A 17,719-nucleotide genomic window follows, 5' to 3' on the forward strand; every position below is an offset into this window, starting at 1 on the left:
TTGTTGTTTCAGCAACATTAAATTTAAAACTGCACTTTTGAGTTAAAATATATATTTATATTATTAATAAATGACAAATTAAAAAGGCATGAACATTTTTTTGTATCGAAAAAATATTGAACCGTGACACCAAAGTATCAAACCGAACCGAACCGTGATTTTTGTGTATCGTTGCACCCCTAATATATATATATAGATATGTATATATATATATATGATGATGATGTGAGTCGACCCTTTAAAGACCAGATTTGCTAAGTGGTAAATGTGCAAATAAAATTTTACACACAACTACAAAACCAGCATCACAACTCGGTTCAGTGAGCCGAGGCTGAAGGAAAATCAACGAAATCCTGAGGATGGAGATGCAGATGGAGCTGCATTATTACAAACTATTTCACCATATGAACATGAGATCTGTGTGGAACAGCTGGCCAGTAAAATTATTTTTCACCATCAGATCCTGAGTCGTCTGTGTGCTAATGAACACGATGTTACTAGCTGTTGCCTGTCCGAGGCCACAGCTAGGCCTACAGGACAAAGTCAACATTACGATTAACACTAGAGGTTTAGCTACTGATCATTTTATTTATCATTAATTCTATTCACCTTCAGCTTTAGCTTTCAGGGCCATCCACCAAGCTGCTGGTGACTTCCCCTATATGCACTGAGCATTTATTTTCCACTCACCATTTTCACTTTTTCATTCTGCAGGTGTTTACATATCTCAGCTATGCTAGATAGTCTCTATTTTCTCTTCCACTGTTTGTGTTTGTTTCTTTTCACCACCTCAAATATTCGTGCAAGATTGCTTCTCCTCCCTGAGCCTGGTTCCGCCATAGATTTATTAAGGGAGTTTGCCCTCCCCACTGCTTGATTATATATAAATAAACTTTCAATGTGGGATTTTTTTTTTATTCATGGTCATAACAACAACCAGTCACATCAAGAAAGTTTAGTTTGGACTTAGGCCACTTCATGACTTTTGTTCTGCACAACAGCAAAGCTGTATTCCAGTATTTACATAATCAAGAATTTATATTTCCATTTCATGAATCTGGAAGATGTGCAAAAGTTGTGATATCTCTGTTGCTTTCTCTGTCTCCTCTCTTGCTTAGCAGAAGTGCTTTAAATCACAAGATTTACTCACGCCCTCCTTCCCTCCTCCCATGTTCTCAGAGCTGTTCGCAAAAAACCTCTCTGTTTGGTTCAGACTGCAGACAGTCTTCTCTCCAGAGATAAATTCTCTTAAAGTCACATTTTTGGGTGTGATTTTCAGAGGTGGGCAGTAACACGTTACTTGTAACGCGTTACTGTGCTGCGTTACTGCGTTACTAAAACTGCGAATTTTTTTTGCGAGAGTGTCTCATGACAATGACGTAAGCGAGTGCGACGTTCGTGGCAACAGCTGGATAATATATCGAGTGCGGGAGAGAGTATGAGCGTGCAGCGTTTAAAGCGTGAAAGTACTGACCTTACTTTGAGTTTGATTCCGTAAAAAGTGACAAAAACATTAGCGTCCATTGTGGGTGGGAAGAAAACTTCTTTTTACAGCGAAAAAAACCCCCTTAACTTCCGAGCAAGCACCGAGTGCGCTACTACAGAATGGGAAATTCCCAGACAAACTCGCAAATTCTTCCACTGACATGCGGCACGCCTGCACCAGGGCAAACATTCGCCTGCAACACAGGTGAAAATAGAGCAACAGGACCGCTGAGTCTTTGATTTTATTTATTTTCTGCTGTGTTACACTTGCATTTATTTGAAAAACTGAGTGTAAACACCAAAAAATATTCCATTTTTTGTGCTGGAATGTGCAGAAAATAGGTTTAAATGTTAAACAAATTTCTTCCAGTCAGAGAAAGTTGCATATAATAAAATTTTTGCTTGATGCATAAAGTTAAAAGATTAAAACTAATAAAACAAGTTTTAAAAAGAGACGTTTCCATTTGATTACATTTTGTATGATAGATTATGCAGAAAAAGTAGAATTGGGCTGAAAGATCTATTGCTTTATCTATTCAGGTTGTAAATCGTGTTTTTAAAAAGTAACTAAGTAATTAATTACTTTTGAAAAGAAGTAATCAGTAAAGTAATGGAATTACTTTTGGGGGAAGTAATCAGTAATTAGCTACTGATTACTTTTTTCAAGTAACTTGACCAACACTGGTGATTTTCCAATCTGCAGGTGAGTGAACAGGATTTTCAGCTCAGGCTACAAATCAGCAATCTGCTCTGTAAGTATTTAGTAAAGATAACTGCAAAAATTCATTGTGTGAATAAGAAGGGAAAATTAAATGCATTTGACTCTAAATCACCGTTTAGGCCTGTCCCTGTCAGACAGCAGAGAAATACTGAGTCGCCATGATGGTTTTGTGGTTGGAAGCTGTGCAGCAGATTGCAGCACTTCCTGCACTCTGGATACAGAACAGAACCAGCTTCCTCGGTCATGTCTCTTCAGTGTTTCCCACAATCCTTTCTCAGAGATGTTTCAGAATTGAGGCTAAATGACTCTGAAGTCTTAAAAACATCAACAAAATTCATCAGCTATATTTTTTATAATCAGTCTCTTCTTTAAATGGTAAATGATAAATGGCCTGTATTTGTATAGCGCATTACTCAGTCCCTAAGGACCCCAAAGCACTTTACACTACATTCAGTCATCCACCCATTCACACACACATTCACACACAGGGTGATGGTAAGCTACATTGTAGTCACAGCTGCCCTGGGGCGCACTGACAGAGGCGAGGCTGCCGGACACTGGCGCCACCGGGCCCTCTGACCACCACCAACTCAAAAACAGAGTTAAAGTAACAGAGTCTCCCTGTTTTGCTGTTATGTAATGCTAGTCTCAACCCATACTCTTTATAACACATGTCCACTTAGATTAATATCATACAACTGCAGTCAAAGCTTCTTCCTCTACGACAGCAGAATTCCCCCTCCTCTTTCCTCCACCCACAGACAAAGCTGTTGATGAAACCTCTCTGTTCAGTTCAGACTACAGTCATGCCACGAACTCTCCATTTGTCATGGATGGATTCTCTTCAAGTCCTCTTGTTTTTGTTTGGGATTTGTGACGTTACATGTGAGTGAAACTGAGCATCTAAAGTGTTTCATGTTTGTTTGTGTAAGTGCAGCTTACTTCATCTATGGCAGTGGTTCTCAAACTTTTCACAATGAGCACCACCTCATAAAATATATGGCTCCTGAAGTACCACCCTTATGACCGACATTAAAGTACAGTAGTATAGGCCTATTTAACACCACATACAGTTTACACGAGACAATTTTATTTCTTATATGAATGTTATTTATTTTAACTGTCATAAACAGGAGGTGACAACCGATAATAACAACAACTGTACTGCATTAAAACATTCACAGCAGGTGGAATATCCAATCTTTAAGTGATGACGTGTGAATCCTGCTTCCAGATCCAAACTATTCTGCATTTATTAAGGCTGTTGTGTTTTTAGCATGTTTTAGTGTTTGTATTTTGTTCTATTTAACCTGAACAAGCCCCTGAAAAAAATTTCACTAGGGCTGGGTATCATCACTGATTTCTAGAATCGATTCGATTTGGGGAAATTTGGGAAAAAGGAGATGGGAGGGAAAAGAGAAAGGACCTGGCACGTATCAATTATAAAACCTTGACAAGCATAATACATAAAAGTAGTTAACAAAGCATAAGGGATAAAAATGTATCAATGCACGCCAAATATTAACTAGGTGGAAAAGCAAGAATAAATAAATAACCGCTGTTCATTTTAAAGCTCAGTTTTAAAACATTACCATCAACGTTCCCTCTAATTTTTCATGTGTCTGAGCGAACACACAAACTCCCTGAGCAATCCCTTGGACCACTGTGAGCAACGGCAGACGTGTGCACTGTGATCACGCCAGCATCGAATCCATCCAAGTTTCATGGTTTATTAAAATAATCAAATTACAGCATTTACATTTATGTTAGACTACTTTTAATTAACTGCTTTAGCCCACTTACAATGAAAATTTTAAAAAAAAATTTGTTAATGACCTGTGTAGTATGTTAACACTATTGGAAGTAAAAATAACTTGAACTCCAATTTTGAAAACACAACTTTCTTTTTTTTTTTTAAAAAACAAAAAACAAAACTCTGACTTGTATTATGAGTCTGTGGTCTGACAGAGAGTCCTGTAACTCTCTGTCTGCAAAATACAGTATATAAAGACCAATGCTGGGCAATTAAATATATAGTTACGCCTTCAAAAAAGTAACTGAGTATTGAAAACAAAGTTTTTTGCAGCTGTTTACCTAAAAATGCTGCCAAGAGCATTTTTTTAAATAAACATTTCAAAATATTTACAGAACAATCAGCTGTTCTGCATCAAATTTGATGCCACACAAATTATTTATGCCACTCCAAAAAAAAAAGTTTTGATTGGTCGACATAGTAAAGAGTGGGGGGTGTTTTGGTTTCGTCTTTGCTCACAGAGAGCGCTGTCGAGCGTTTTCCTTATAAAACGCTGTTTTTACCATTTCTTCCTGCAGTAAATATAAACAACAATAGTATTCAGGAAAAACAAACATTGCATTTTTTTTATCACAACTCTGGTTTTACGTGGCCTATCAACACAAAACTGGTATAAAGTCCACACTTTTTCCGCCAGTTGTTTCGTCTGTCCTGCTCACATATCCAATGGTTGTACACGTTGTCATTAACTTGGCTTCACTCCACATCAGCCACGTCGCTTTGCTAGCTAAAACACCAGCACATAAGGACGCTGTCATAGCCTCTCAACGACATTGATTACCTGCGTGTATACGAATGTGAATCGCGTGATTGGCTGGACTATGGGACTATGGGCTCGGCTCACTAAAAAGAGCCGGCTCTTTCGGCTCTGAACCGGCTCTTTAGGTTGTTTTGTTGCTTTAATTAATGTATTATTAACAACAATATAAAATTATACACAAAAGGAATTACTAATGTAAAAAAAAGTGGATTTATTTATATATGTTTATATATATATATAAATATATGTGGTGGTCCCTAGAGACAAAGCACGTACAAACTCCAAAAAGCACGTACAAATTCCAAAACACATTTCTAGCGTTAACTGAACTTCCAAAACAGAGCTACCTAGATCACTTAAATTACACAATTCAAAGCATATGTGTATTGTTTGTGTATTTATACACAAGCACTCATATATATTGAAATAATTCAAAAAAGTGTTCATTTACCTGTTACTACCACACACCAAATATGGTCGTTTGTACTTGCTGGCTTGTGTAGCCACTAGGTAACAAAAGCTAAACACTGCGCCTAGCATCCTGGAGCACTTCTGTTTTGTACGTGTTTCGGAGTTTTTACGTGCTTCAGAGTTCGGATGTGTTTTGGAGTTTGTACGTGTCTCTAGGGGCCACCGTAAATATACTTTAATTTATTCACTCCACATAAAATGTAATAAATAAGTCATATAATACAAAAACCAACTATTCACATTTCAACTTTTAACTATTTAAATTTTCAGCTTTTTCCTTTTATACAAATTTTAAGTGAAACAACACAAAACACTGCAAACCACAACACAATTAAATATAAATTAAAATATGAAAACAAAAAGTAGATGCACATTCTCTGTCATATCGGCCTGCATGAATAAACTTTCTGAATCCTTTATCATCCGCAACTGAAAATAGTTGTGGATGATTACTATACCTTTCTAATGTGACATTGTTGTCCCTGGCTCTCTTTCTCTGTCTCTCCCTCCCGCTCTGTTCCTGTGCTACTGCGACTGTAACTACCGCCCCTCCCCCCTCTTCCCAGCGCAAAGCACAAGGCTGGTATGTGGAGTGAAGCGGAAAAAAAGTGCATGGAGTTAACGGAGGACGTGATATTTTCCCCAATTTTCTTTGCTAAGTCAGTAATCAAGCTGCTCAACATATCACTAGTGACAGCCTGGGTGTGTGTTTGGCATTCGCAAGCAGCTGGTGTGGAGCTAGCTGCTGGCATTAATGGTGGGTGCATCACTGACTGGCAGTGATGGGAATAACGGCGTTACAAGTAACGGCGTTACTAACGGCGTTACTTTTTTCAGTAACGAGTAATCTAACTAATTACTATTCCTATCGTTACAACACCGTTACAGTTACTAACAAGGAAACGCGGTCCGTTACTATTTTTCAACAAACAGACGGTTGAAACTGTGTTCAGCTTACCGCATCTTATATCAGCTGCACGGAAGTAGCTGTAAGTAATCTGGACGCTACAGCTTTAAGCAGCTGCGCGCTCCCGCGGACGGCAATCACGATCGCTGTCTAGCACAACACCTGGAGCTAAGGGGGCAAAACAATCGAGTGCTGCTGTTTGACTGAGGAAGAATAAAGTAGTCGTGGTAAGTCAATCACGTGACCACTTAAAGACAATGCAAAAAGGTGATATATACCAGTTTTTAAATTGTGTCGATAGGCCACGTAAAACCAGAGTCGTGATAAACAAGATATACGCGGCGTTTTTTCCTCAATAGTTTCGCCACGTTAGCGCTAGCAAGCACTCTCTGCTTATGAGCAAAAAACAAAACAAAACAGAGGAAGTTTTAGGAGTGACGTCGAGAGAGAGAGAGGGGGAGAGAGAGCAGAATAAGAGAGAGAGCGAGTTTTGAGATGTGAGATTTGTGACGTTTAGCGTGTTTGGAGTGTGTAGTTCATGTGTTGTCTTGTGTAGTTAGTGTGTAGTGTTGTGGATAGTTTTGTGTTGTGTGTCAGAACAATGAGGCGACTGCTGTCTCCAGGTAGAAACAGCAGTGATACACCTGCTGCTGTCAGGCCTGCAGGTATCAGGCTGTTGTTCTCCTTTGTAGTGGACACAAAATATTCTTTTGGAGTGGCACAAATAATTTGTGTGGCATCTTATTGAAGAACAGCTGATTGTTCTGTAAATAGTTTGAAATGTTATTTAAAAAATCAAGGTAAATGGATGCAAATAAATTTGTTGTTTGCAAAACTTGTGCATAGGATTTTAAAATTGACAATTAATATTTGCATTTGAAGTTATGAAATATGATTCATTAAACATGTTTGTGGTTGTTACAGTAAAAATATAACTTTTTCTACTCTGATTTTATGGTTTTTGTCTGATTTTAGATCAATTCTGGTTATACAGTATGACAAAATGAGAACATAACTGTAAATTCAGGCACGCGAGGTTGTGCTAAAAAGAATGATACCAAACAAGGCAAAGCAAATAGTTTTTAAAGGTAAAATGTGGAGGGAAAATCAAGAGTAGTAAAAAAATGGCCAATTATACCCTGGACCCCAAGGGGTTAAACGTTCTTTGTTGTTTTTTTTAAGTAACGCAATAGTTACTTTTCCAAGTAATTAATTACTTTTAGAATATTGTAACTCAGTTACTAACTCAGTTACTTTTTTGAAGAAGTAACTAGTAACTATAATTGAATTACTTTTTCAAAGTAACTTGCCCAACACTGCTGACTGGTCTACAGTGTGGGCACCAATAACGGGGCCTACTGGCCTACCACTCCCAACAAACTTTGGAACAATCTCATGACCCCTCCCCAAACCAAAGGTCACATTACTCCCCACAGAGAAAGGATCAGGCATAGCGCTATCTGCAGTTTTCTCACCTAACATCTTGACTCAAGTGAGATATCACTGTTTAACAGCCCAAAAAAAAGAGCCTAATCCCCACACACAATTATGCAAAACTTCACAAAACAGTGAAATGTGGGGTAAAAAAAAAAACATCAAAGTAATCGAAACACCATAGAAAAAAATGTTGTCTCCTCACAGGCTTTAAAAGCCAATATTAATAGAAAGAAAATACATTGCAATCCGTGCCTGTATAATTTGAGGCAACAATATTGTGGCGAGCTCAGACAATGAGGAGACAGAGGTATTATTTGGTCTTGCTTCCCGCAAGCTAGCCAGGGAGCACAGCCGTTTATTAGCCTTCAACAGGCGAGCACACAACGCTAACACCAGACGCAGAGAGAGAGCGTCACCTGTAACCATGGCAATGTAACAACAAAACATGACTGTCAAAACAAAACCCCGAACAGCCCTGGCCCGCTACATAGCCCCCACCCTAAGGGGTCAGTCGTCCCCGACAACCCCATTACCCAACACAAAGTCCTGCAAATGTCCATGTGTCTTCCTTCGGCGCGCAGGCCGATCTCGACCAGCAGGGGAAGAGTCACTTGGATGAGAACCTGAGGTGCCACCAGCATCCCCTGCCCCGGCGGCTGCTGGAGCGGGCGGGCGATACGGTGAGAGCCTGTCCTGGTGCAACACCGCCACGCGCCCTGGGCCCGGCATGCAGATCCGGTACACCACTTCTGTTAGCCGCCCCACGACTTCCGCCGGCCCTTGCCAGTGACCGCACAGCCTGGGGGACACCCCTCTCTTGTGAACCGGGCAGTACACCCAAACCTTGTCGCCAGGCACGAAAGCTCCCCCTCGGCACCTGGTGTCGCAGGTTCTTTTCTGTCGTACTCCGGCACTGACCTGGGCCTGGCGGGTGTAGTCATGAACCACTCGTGGCCGCTCCCTCAGCCTCCTGTAGCAGTCCCTGGCCACCGACACGCGCCGGTTCCCTGCCTCGGGGACGGGGAAAGGCCCTAGGACGTCTCCTCCCAATCTCTCCATCGGGGCCCCCACCCAATGCTGCTGCAGGGGGGCAGTGGGGCGTTGAGCTGGGCCCTTCCGTGCCGTACAGGCATCACAGCAGTGCACATGAAGTTCCACATCCCGTCGACAACCAGGCCAGTAGAACTGTCCCCTGAGACGGCGGAGAGTCTTAGCATTCCCATAGTGGCTGGCCCCCACCGAGCCGTGGACAAGCTCGAGCACCTGCGACCGCAGCAACCGAGGCACCAACAGCTGCGGGAGATCCTTGCCCTGTTCGGGGGCCCGCCATCTCCAGTACAGGAGGCCGTCGTGGGTCTCCAGATTGTTGTACTGGGAGTAGTAGGCCTTCATTCGGGCCCTTGTCCTGACACCCCTGTCCAGCCTGGGCGTCGTGCTGCCTCCAGCCAGGCCCCCACCTGAACCAACGTCGCATCAGCCTCCTGCTCCTGCTTCAGCTGCTGCATGGTCAACGAGAGCCATCCCCCTCCGCCGGCTGTAGCCCGAGCAGTAGCCACGCCCCGTGCCTCCTGGGCCCGCTCTCCCTGCTGTTTCGAGAGGGGCAGCTGGCGTGGGCGCAGACAGATGGGTTGAGCAGAGCTGGTGTCGATGGTGTGCTGAACCAGCCGCGTCTGCCTGCAGTCTCTGGTTCCCTGCTTTTGACCGCACTGGAGGGCCAGAGTCTCTGTACCAAGAGTAATAGCCAGCTTCGCGGTGTCAATGCAGGCCCCCCAGCGGGTCAGCAGATCAAGGCCGATGATGCACTGGTCTTGGATGTCAGCAAGCCAGAAGTCGTGCGCCAGCTCCAGATCCTTCACTTGGATCCCCAACAGTTTCTTCCCCCACATGTCAGTTCTCTCCCCCGTCACTGTCATCAGCTGGGTGTTGGTGGGCCACCAACCCATCACAAGCGGCCCGGATGTTCCAGGAAACACACCAGGTCGTATTAGGGAAATGGTGGACCCCGTGTCCACCAGAGCCTGGCAGGGCTGGTCCTCAACACAGCAGCTCAGGTAGAGTCCCTTGAGGTGCCCGACTAGGCCCGCCACCGTGCATCGTTCTTGGAGGGGGGCCGGAAGCTGGAGCGGTGGTCCCCTCGCTGTACCGCTCCCCCTCTCATCCCCCTGAGGCCACATAGTTCTGGCCTTCGGGGCGGGCGCCGGGCAGTCGCGCGCCACGTGGCCAGGCTCATCGCACCGGTAGCAGCGGTCGGTCGGTCGACGGGGACGCCTCCAGGGCACCGAGGGCTGCGGCTGACATATCCCCGCGACCTCCCCCTCACTGTCGCAGTCTGCAGCTCTGATTTGAGGGGAGTTTGTGGGGCGCAACTGCTGGTCAGGTCCCGAGGTGAGCACAAGCTCGGCCCTTTCAGCCTCAAGGAGTGCCTCACGGAGAGTCTAAGGCATGGCCAGGCGGACGTGTTGGCGTAGTCGCTCTGGGAAAAGTCCTCGCAGGAAAGCATGCAGGCTAAGCTCCTCACGGACTGCTGCTGGGAACTCTGGGTAGCCACGATGAGCATACAGCAACACATCCGCTGCAAAGGTGCCCAGGCTCTCCCCCGGCCTACGGCTCTGGTTGGTCAGCTGCTCCCTGCTCTGATCAGTGGAGTGCCGCTGCCCAAATCGCCTCTCGAGAGCTATGGTGAGGGCCTGGAGCTCATGCTGCTCTGACGGGGCTAGGTCAAGGAGTACCTGCAGTGCATCTCCTTTCAATGCTAGCGCTAGGTGTGTAGCAGCCTTTTCGTCGCTCCAGCCATTATGCCTCACGGCTAGCCGTACTTGTGAGAGGTAGGGCTCTAGCGGGGTTAGCCCGTTGTATTTCGGTACCTTAGCTGGCATTGCAGGCATCACTGCTCGCTGTTGGGGGCCCGGCGTGTCGGTCGACAGAGGCAGCCCATGAAGCACTGTCCCAGCGTCGGTCGCGACGGGCTGCTGCCGCGGTGTGCTCGCGCCGTCGGGACCCGTCGGGGGACTTACATGGCCGCTCGCTTGCTCTCTCTTCAATCGCCCACTTCCCAAGCAGCGAATGCTCTCCTCGACGGCTTGCTCCAGCCTCTGAGTGTCTCTCTCCATTCCGGCGAGGGTGAGCTATCCCACTTCTGACACCAATGTGGCGAGCTCAGACAACGAGGAGACAGAGGTATTATTTGGTCTTGCTTCCCGCGAGCTAGCCAGGGAGCACAGCCGTTTATTAGCCTTCAACAGGCGAGCACACAACGCTAACACCACCGCTCGGCGCAGCGCTAGCATAACGACAACACACAGGGCGCGCTCTCACCCCGAGAAACACACAGACGCAGAGAGAGAGCGTCACCTGTAACCATGGCAACATAACAACAAAGCATGACTGTCAAAACAAAACCCCAAACAGCCCTGGCCCGCTACAATATGAAACAGAGACAGAAATGATCACCTACGTATTTCTCCTTTAAGTTCACACGTGACAGAGATGCCTGCAGGCCAAATTAAAGGGCATCACACACACACACACACGCCATATACAGAAACCTGTGAGTCAAACCGCAGGGCACAGGACCCTGGCACACAGCGCACAGCTGCAGAGGAGGCGGGAAACCAGCGGTAGTGGGTGGAGGAGGAGATCGCGGATTGGCAACGTGATGGGTCAGCGGCACCAAGTGTAACCGGTATATTCCTGCATTGTGTCTGACTGACGATAAAAGGTAAAAGAAAGAAAGACCTCCAAGTAAATAGCTTGCCCACTCCGGCTCCTATGACGGGGGAAGAGGGTTAGCTCAACCCACCATAACCTCCAAGCTAGCAAGAATTATCTATTCATGCTAGCGTTCACGTTCCCTAGAACACATATGTGGCACACATATACTACACATTTATAGCATCTAACAAAAAAACAGGCATAATGATGACATTAATTGAACTAAAATCGCAATCAGGAATGTCAGGGTGGCTCAATATGAATTATATGTGTGTTTGACAGTGTTGCAAAGAAATGACACCCACCTCTCCCGCAGGGGAATTGTAGAAAAGGGGAGAGGCAAAAGGGGTACACTGTATTTATAGGGTTGCACCAAAGAAGAAGAACAATAAGGAGGGGCTCTAACTGATAATGAATATAACTACAGGCTTGAAGGTCCTAACCATTGACTGTAGAAGACATGGACGACGCGACCCCGCCTCCTACCATTGTGCAAAAATGAAGCCAAAATACCCCGCTTGTGGAGGCTGCCATCTTGCAAATTTGGAGCCAGAGTCTGCGCAGTAGTGACTTGAGGTGGAGCGACTGTGTAACGCTCCCGCCCACACACCCACTGGACGTGACCGCAAACATGCCCCTCTACACTTTTTACGTAGCCCGGCTGGTTGAGTTTTTTTGCTGGTTTACCGCGACTGACGAGTCGTTTAATTAAGGTAAATACAACCACGTCACTGTTATAAAAAAAAAGACACACAGCTTATCATCTTACAGTTCTAAAATCACTCTGTTGTTAATTTGTTAGTTAGATTAGCCGCTAGCATACGCACTGTGTTGGAGGCTTGTTGCTAGCTAGTTAGCGATGCTACACACCTGCTACTCTTAATAGTCTGTGTTATTGAAGGATTCAGCACTTCTTATGTTTGTTTTTATCCATTTTTAGACAGCGATGAGATCATCTGCACACTCTACAGAAGCCCAGAGTTACTGTTAATATCAAAAATATAATGCTGTCCTTTGAGATTTTAACATAAGACTGAGTGTAATGGATCTAAAACTGTTTAAATCTTCAGAGCCCTCGACAGCCTGGTAACATGGAGACTTTAAAAACATCAGCAGAACGTTTCAGTAGTGTAGTCTAATTTGTCCTTTTCATTTAATAATAGAGTCCATATTATATCAACAGCTACATTCACCCTGGAGAGAAACTAGTGAGGGAGACCATCAGGACCAAGCTGGGTTTCCTGGGTCCAGAGGTTTGGAGAAACTTGCCTTTCTTTCATCACAGCTGTCCTGTGCCATAAGTTCTGTTGACCCGCTGTAAGAGGCATCATTTAAGAAACACCAGGAAGACTGAAGCTCATCGCATTGATCAAGCAGGACTCATGATCTTCACCAGCAGCTCCGTCTCAGGGAAATCTTCAGCACTCCTCTGTAGGCCCGCCCCAGGAGATGGATAAACCCAGCATTTCATCAACACTTTGATGAGACCTTTGGTTTGTGTAATGTTATAAATACTCGGATACTCCCCAGAGGCTCCGGACTTTTACATAAAGATATTATATTCAGTCCTGTAGAAAGTTATATATTTAAAAATATATGATCCTCTCTGGTTACTCTGGTATGAATAACTCTGAATCACTTTATGGTAAATAACACACTATGTGTAAAAAAACTGTGAAAGAATTCCAGATGACAAGTTTGTAGTTCAACATACAAGTGACGACCTTTGACCTTCATCAGGTTTTATTTAATTGTGTTAGAAAAAATCTCATATGCTCTTCATGCAGCTGAGTACATCAAGTGTTTAAAACGGAAGCTGTGCAGGTCTGAGATCAGCAGCTTTGTGAAACACCAAACTGAGGTCCTGTTAATGCTGATATATAGTGACACAGTTACATGAGTGATTAATCCTTTTGTTTTTTTGTCTTTAACTTTATCAATAAAGCGGCAGCTTTCACTACAGCACGTGTGGTACTTTAACCTTTGCACTGTTTTCATCAGTTCATTTTGCAGTTAACATGTGAACATGTTGGATGATCTGTCTGTTGTCACTGGGTGGTGCTGAGGTCTGAATCTGAGGGCAGCTCCTGTAATCACAAAGACAACAGAACCATCAAACTCAGATATAAATTTTATCCCTCAATATTGAAATAAAGGTGATTCTTCTGTCCTCACACACTCAGGATCTGAAGTTCTTCTCTTACATTTTTTTCAGTATTACAGTACACTACAGTACTTTAATCCATAGTTCCTGATTAATGAGGAGTTACTGAAGTAAGTCTTTACAGATGTGGCAAGAGACTGAAAACATGCTGTTGTTTGCACATATTTAATAATCAGCTCTGCACAGGAGCTGCAGCAGGGTGCAGCCTGTTGCTTTTACAGTATAATACTTGTAATAAAAGTACAGTAACAGTAATTAGTGACTGAGCAGCCCGGGGCGTTTCTCTTGATTTCTTTAGTAAATTCATTCACCTGCACAGATTAGCTAAACGAACCCTAACAGCCGAGTGCTCATTTTAGCTAGCTAGGTCTCAGGAGCTAGCTAAGGACGGTAGTTACGGATTAGCTTACAAACACGTTTAACTTACCGAAAAAGTGCCTCGGGTCCTTCTGTCGGGTAGTCCAGTTTTCTGAAGAACACCTCAGGCTGTCAGGTTAAAACACTCGGTCGTGTTTTCGTAGCGTAAACGCTGGCCCTCCTCTCAGAGCCTACTCTCTATCTGCTATTCCCGAACAGAGATACGCAAGTTTCTCCGTGACTGCAGCTGTCAGTCAAAGCTGCTATGATGACGTTTCACCCCAATTTAACATCACCGCGGTAGGAATTAGAATCAAACTTATGGGAGAGGAGACCCCTTGGACATCAATCAGCATGATGAGAACTATTGATAACAAAAGAAAGAATCATTGGAAAAAAATTATCTAAGGAGAATTAATTTATTTTAGTTTGACCCCAGTCCCATCCGCTAACATGGAGGAGGCGGGGTTTATGACCTATACTGCAGCCAGACACCAGGGGGCGATAGAGACGTTTTGGCTTCATTTTTGGGGAGCTGTCGCGTCGTCCATGTTTTCTACAGTCAATGGTCCTAACAGTCAGGTATAAAGAACACAGAACAACATTTTGTGTAATTGTAACAATATGTAATATATGACTGGGTTACACAGGCATCAGGTAATTCCATTTACCTGATGTGGGTGTGTCCACACTGCCTTAAAACCATAACACTGCCTGTTGTTGTTCCCTTTGTCCTCTCTGTCTTTGCATAGATTGTTGTTTATTTTGTTTTTGTTATGTTTTTGTTTTGCTTTTTGTTTTGTTTTGTTTTTTAATGTCATGCTATTTTTCCTTTCTCAGATTGTAGATAGTTGTTGCCAGTCTTTGGTAATGTTGAAGAGGAACATAGATACTTGCGAGAGAAAAAAACGAAGAAGGGAAACTTGGGACCAATGATGAATCAAACTAAACAAAGTGACAGGTACTTTTCTTTCCCCCAGAGGACAAAAGGAAAAAAAAAAACAGGCAAATTACAGTCAGGAGCACCACAAAGATCAGTATGTGTGTTTTTTGTGTCTCCGATGGATCAGTACAGATTTCCTCTGTTAAATATGCAGGATTTTTCCACCTGCAACCACCCACCCACTCCGGGCAATGTTCATTTGCAAAGCCGGTCCTTTCGGGAATATACACTGTCTGCATGTTGTCCATTAAAACACAGCGCATAGTGTAAACACGCCAATAAGAGACAATAAGATTTTCCAACCACACTTGAAACTTGGGCAGAACTAAAGTTTGGTTCAGAGTGGAAACTTTTTCTGGGAATTATTTCAGCATTCAGTCTGATATTGGTGGAATTCAGGGTATGAATGCTGCCACATTTTTGGCACTTTCATGGATTTTCCTGTTTCTCCTGGTCCTCTGTTCAGCTGCTTCTGGAGGTGACATCTGAATTGATTACATTCTGTTTCATGTTAAAGTGTTTTGTTTTTAATGTGGTTAATTTTTGATTATTTCAGCTGAAGTGTGTCAAATTTTCATCAGGAGATTTCCAATTGGTGTCAACTGATGTCTGTTTTCTTACCCCTCACAATTTAACGACAAACATGTTTTAGTCACACAAGAAGGATAAAAAAAAAAAGTAAGTTTAAGTGTTCCTTATAAAAGTGGCATTGTGCTATAATTTGTGTTTTAAAATAAGAAAGAATAAAAAGAAAGAAAAACTATATGCACACAACAGGGAATATGAGATCTTGCAGTTGGCCTATTTTAAATTCTTATCCCAGAGTCACTTTAAAAACTCTTCATCTGTATTGAGCGCACCCAAAGTCCTGCATCTTTTTCCTGTTATTGCGCTACCTTACGTGGTTCCAGTTCTGTTAAATATGCAGGATTTTTCCACCTGCAACCACCCACCCACTCCGGGCAATGTTCATTTGCAAAGCCGGTCCTTTCAGGAATATACACTGTTTGCATGTTGTCCATTAAAACACAGCGCATAGTGTAAACACGGCAATAAGAGACAATAAAATATTCCAACCACACTTGAAACTTGGGCAGAACAGATTTCTGTCTTTTGAAATGTTTGAGCATTTTTAATCCAGATCACTACAGTGTCTTTGATTCATGTTTATGATGCAAAATTCCAGTTTCTTGTGATAAGTGATAAGTTGCAATGACAAAGTGTCCTTAACTTCTGTAGGAAAATTTATTGATGACATTTTTAAGGGTGTGTGTGTGTGTCGTGTTACTGCTGGACTCGAAGGAGGTGGTTCCACATCAGGCTGTAACTACTGATCGTTTTCATTTGCCGACTGATTTTTCATTGATTGTTTGGTTTTTATAAATTTGAAATGATATCTACTCACTGCTTAAACTGTCTAACAGTCCTCTAACTGATTAAAATGTAAGACAAAAAAAAAATAATCTGTTGCTCACCCTAATCGGCTGCTGTAGAAGTGAACAGTTGTATGTTTGACCTTTAACCTCTCTACTCTTTGTTTGTTCCTCTTTCAGACCAGAAAAACATCACAACTAAGTCTGGACACGACGTCACTCTGCCATGTCGAGCTCCAAACAACAACATCATAGTTGTGGAGTGGAGTAGAGCTGACCTGGATGAATATGTCCTTTTGTACAGAGATGAGGGGTCTGTACTTGAAGAGCAGCATCCATCTTTTAAGAACCGAGTGGATCTGCAGGACAGACAGATGAAGGATGGAAACGTGTCTTTGATTCTGAAGAATGTGACAATTAATGATACTGGAACCTACGAGTGTCGTGTCGTCCAGGGAGGACCCAGCCCCAAGAAGAGAGTCATTAACAACAAGCCTATCTGTATCATCTACCTGAGTGTTGATCCTCCAGGTGAGTGAGTAGAGTTGTGTGTGTGTGTGATCAGAGGTGAAGCTGCTTCCTGGTTGTTGATGTTTGTTTCTAAAGATGTTGTTGATGAGACTTTGTAGAAAGCAGCTGGTCTGAGTGATGTGATCAGAGTGCAGTAGATAATGTCTGACAGCAGTTTGAAGAGGAAATGGATTCTGTTCTGTTCTTCACTCATCACCTACCTGACAGGTGACACCTCACACCTGTTTCTCACCTGCAGGTCAGACAGGAGGAGGGACAGAGGATGGATCTGTTGGACTGATTGTTGGTCTGTCAGTTTCTGCTGTGCTTCTTGTTGCTGCTGTTGTTGGTTTTCTCATCTACAGAAAACATCAACAACAACAGAGTCAGGATCCATACCAGCCTCCAGTTGAACTGGAGCTTGTTTGAAATCTTTCACAGCTTTTTCCAGCTGCTCTGTGAGTCTCCTGCTGTTCCACTTATCAATGTTGTCCATGAACAGAGACAGACATTGATTTTTTTGTGTAATAACATTCAATACTCAAATAGTCTGCTCTGTATTCCAATCTTGACTTTGGAGAAAAAATATATCAATTATTATGATTATGGTGATCTGTGATTGTTTAAAAAAAATTGCCACTCTGATTCAGAATTGCAAAGACTCAAAGTAATTAAATAGAAAACTATTGCCATAGCAACTAAGATATATGAAAGTCTAAATTATGATCCAATGTATCTAAAATAAGAGAATGTCTGTAGGAATTATTTCCACTACAAAGAGAATGTCCATGTTTACTATAAACCTTTATTGTTCCACAGATATAATAGATCAGGGGTGTCAAACTCAATTGCACAGGGGGCCAAAACTCAAGGCACACTTTAGGTTGCGGGCCAAACAAGATAAGCATTTATTGAACACACTAAAACAATGTTTTTTAAACATAAATATGAATAAAAAAAGACAGGAATATTATTCCAGATTAAATAAACTTTAAAAAAAATAAATTTTAACTTTAAATATTTTGCTCTTCATAAAAATATATCCTGTCAAAATTATGCAAGTTAGA

Source organism: Oreochromis niloticus, linkage group LG3 (assembly GCF_001858045.2).
Source record: "Oreochromis niloticus isolate F11D_XX linkage group LG3, O_niloticus_UMD_NMBU, whole genome shotgun sequence".
NCBI classification, from domain to species: Eukaryota; Metazoa; Chordata; class Actinopteri; order Cichliformes; family Cichlidae; genus Oreochromis; species Oreochromis niloticus.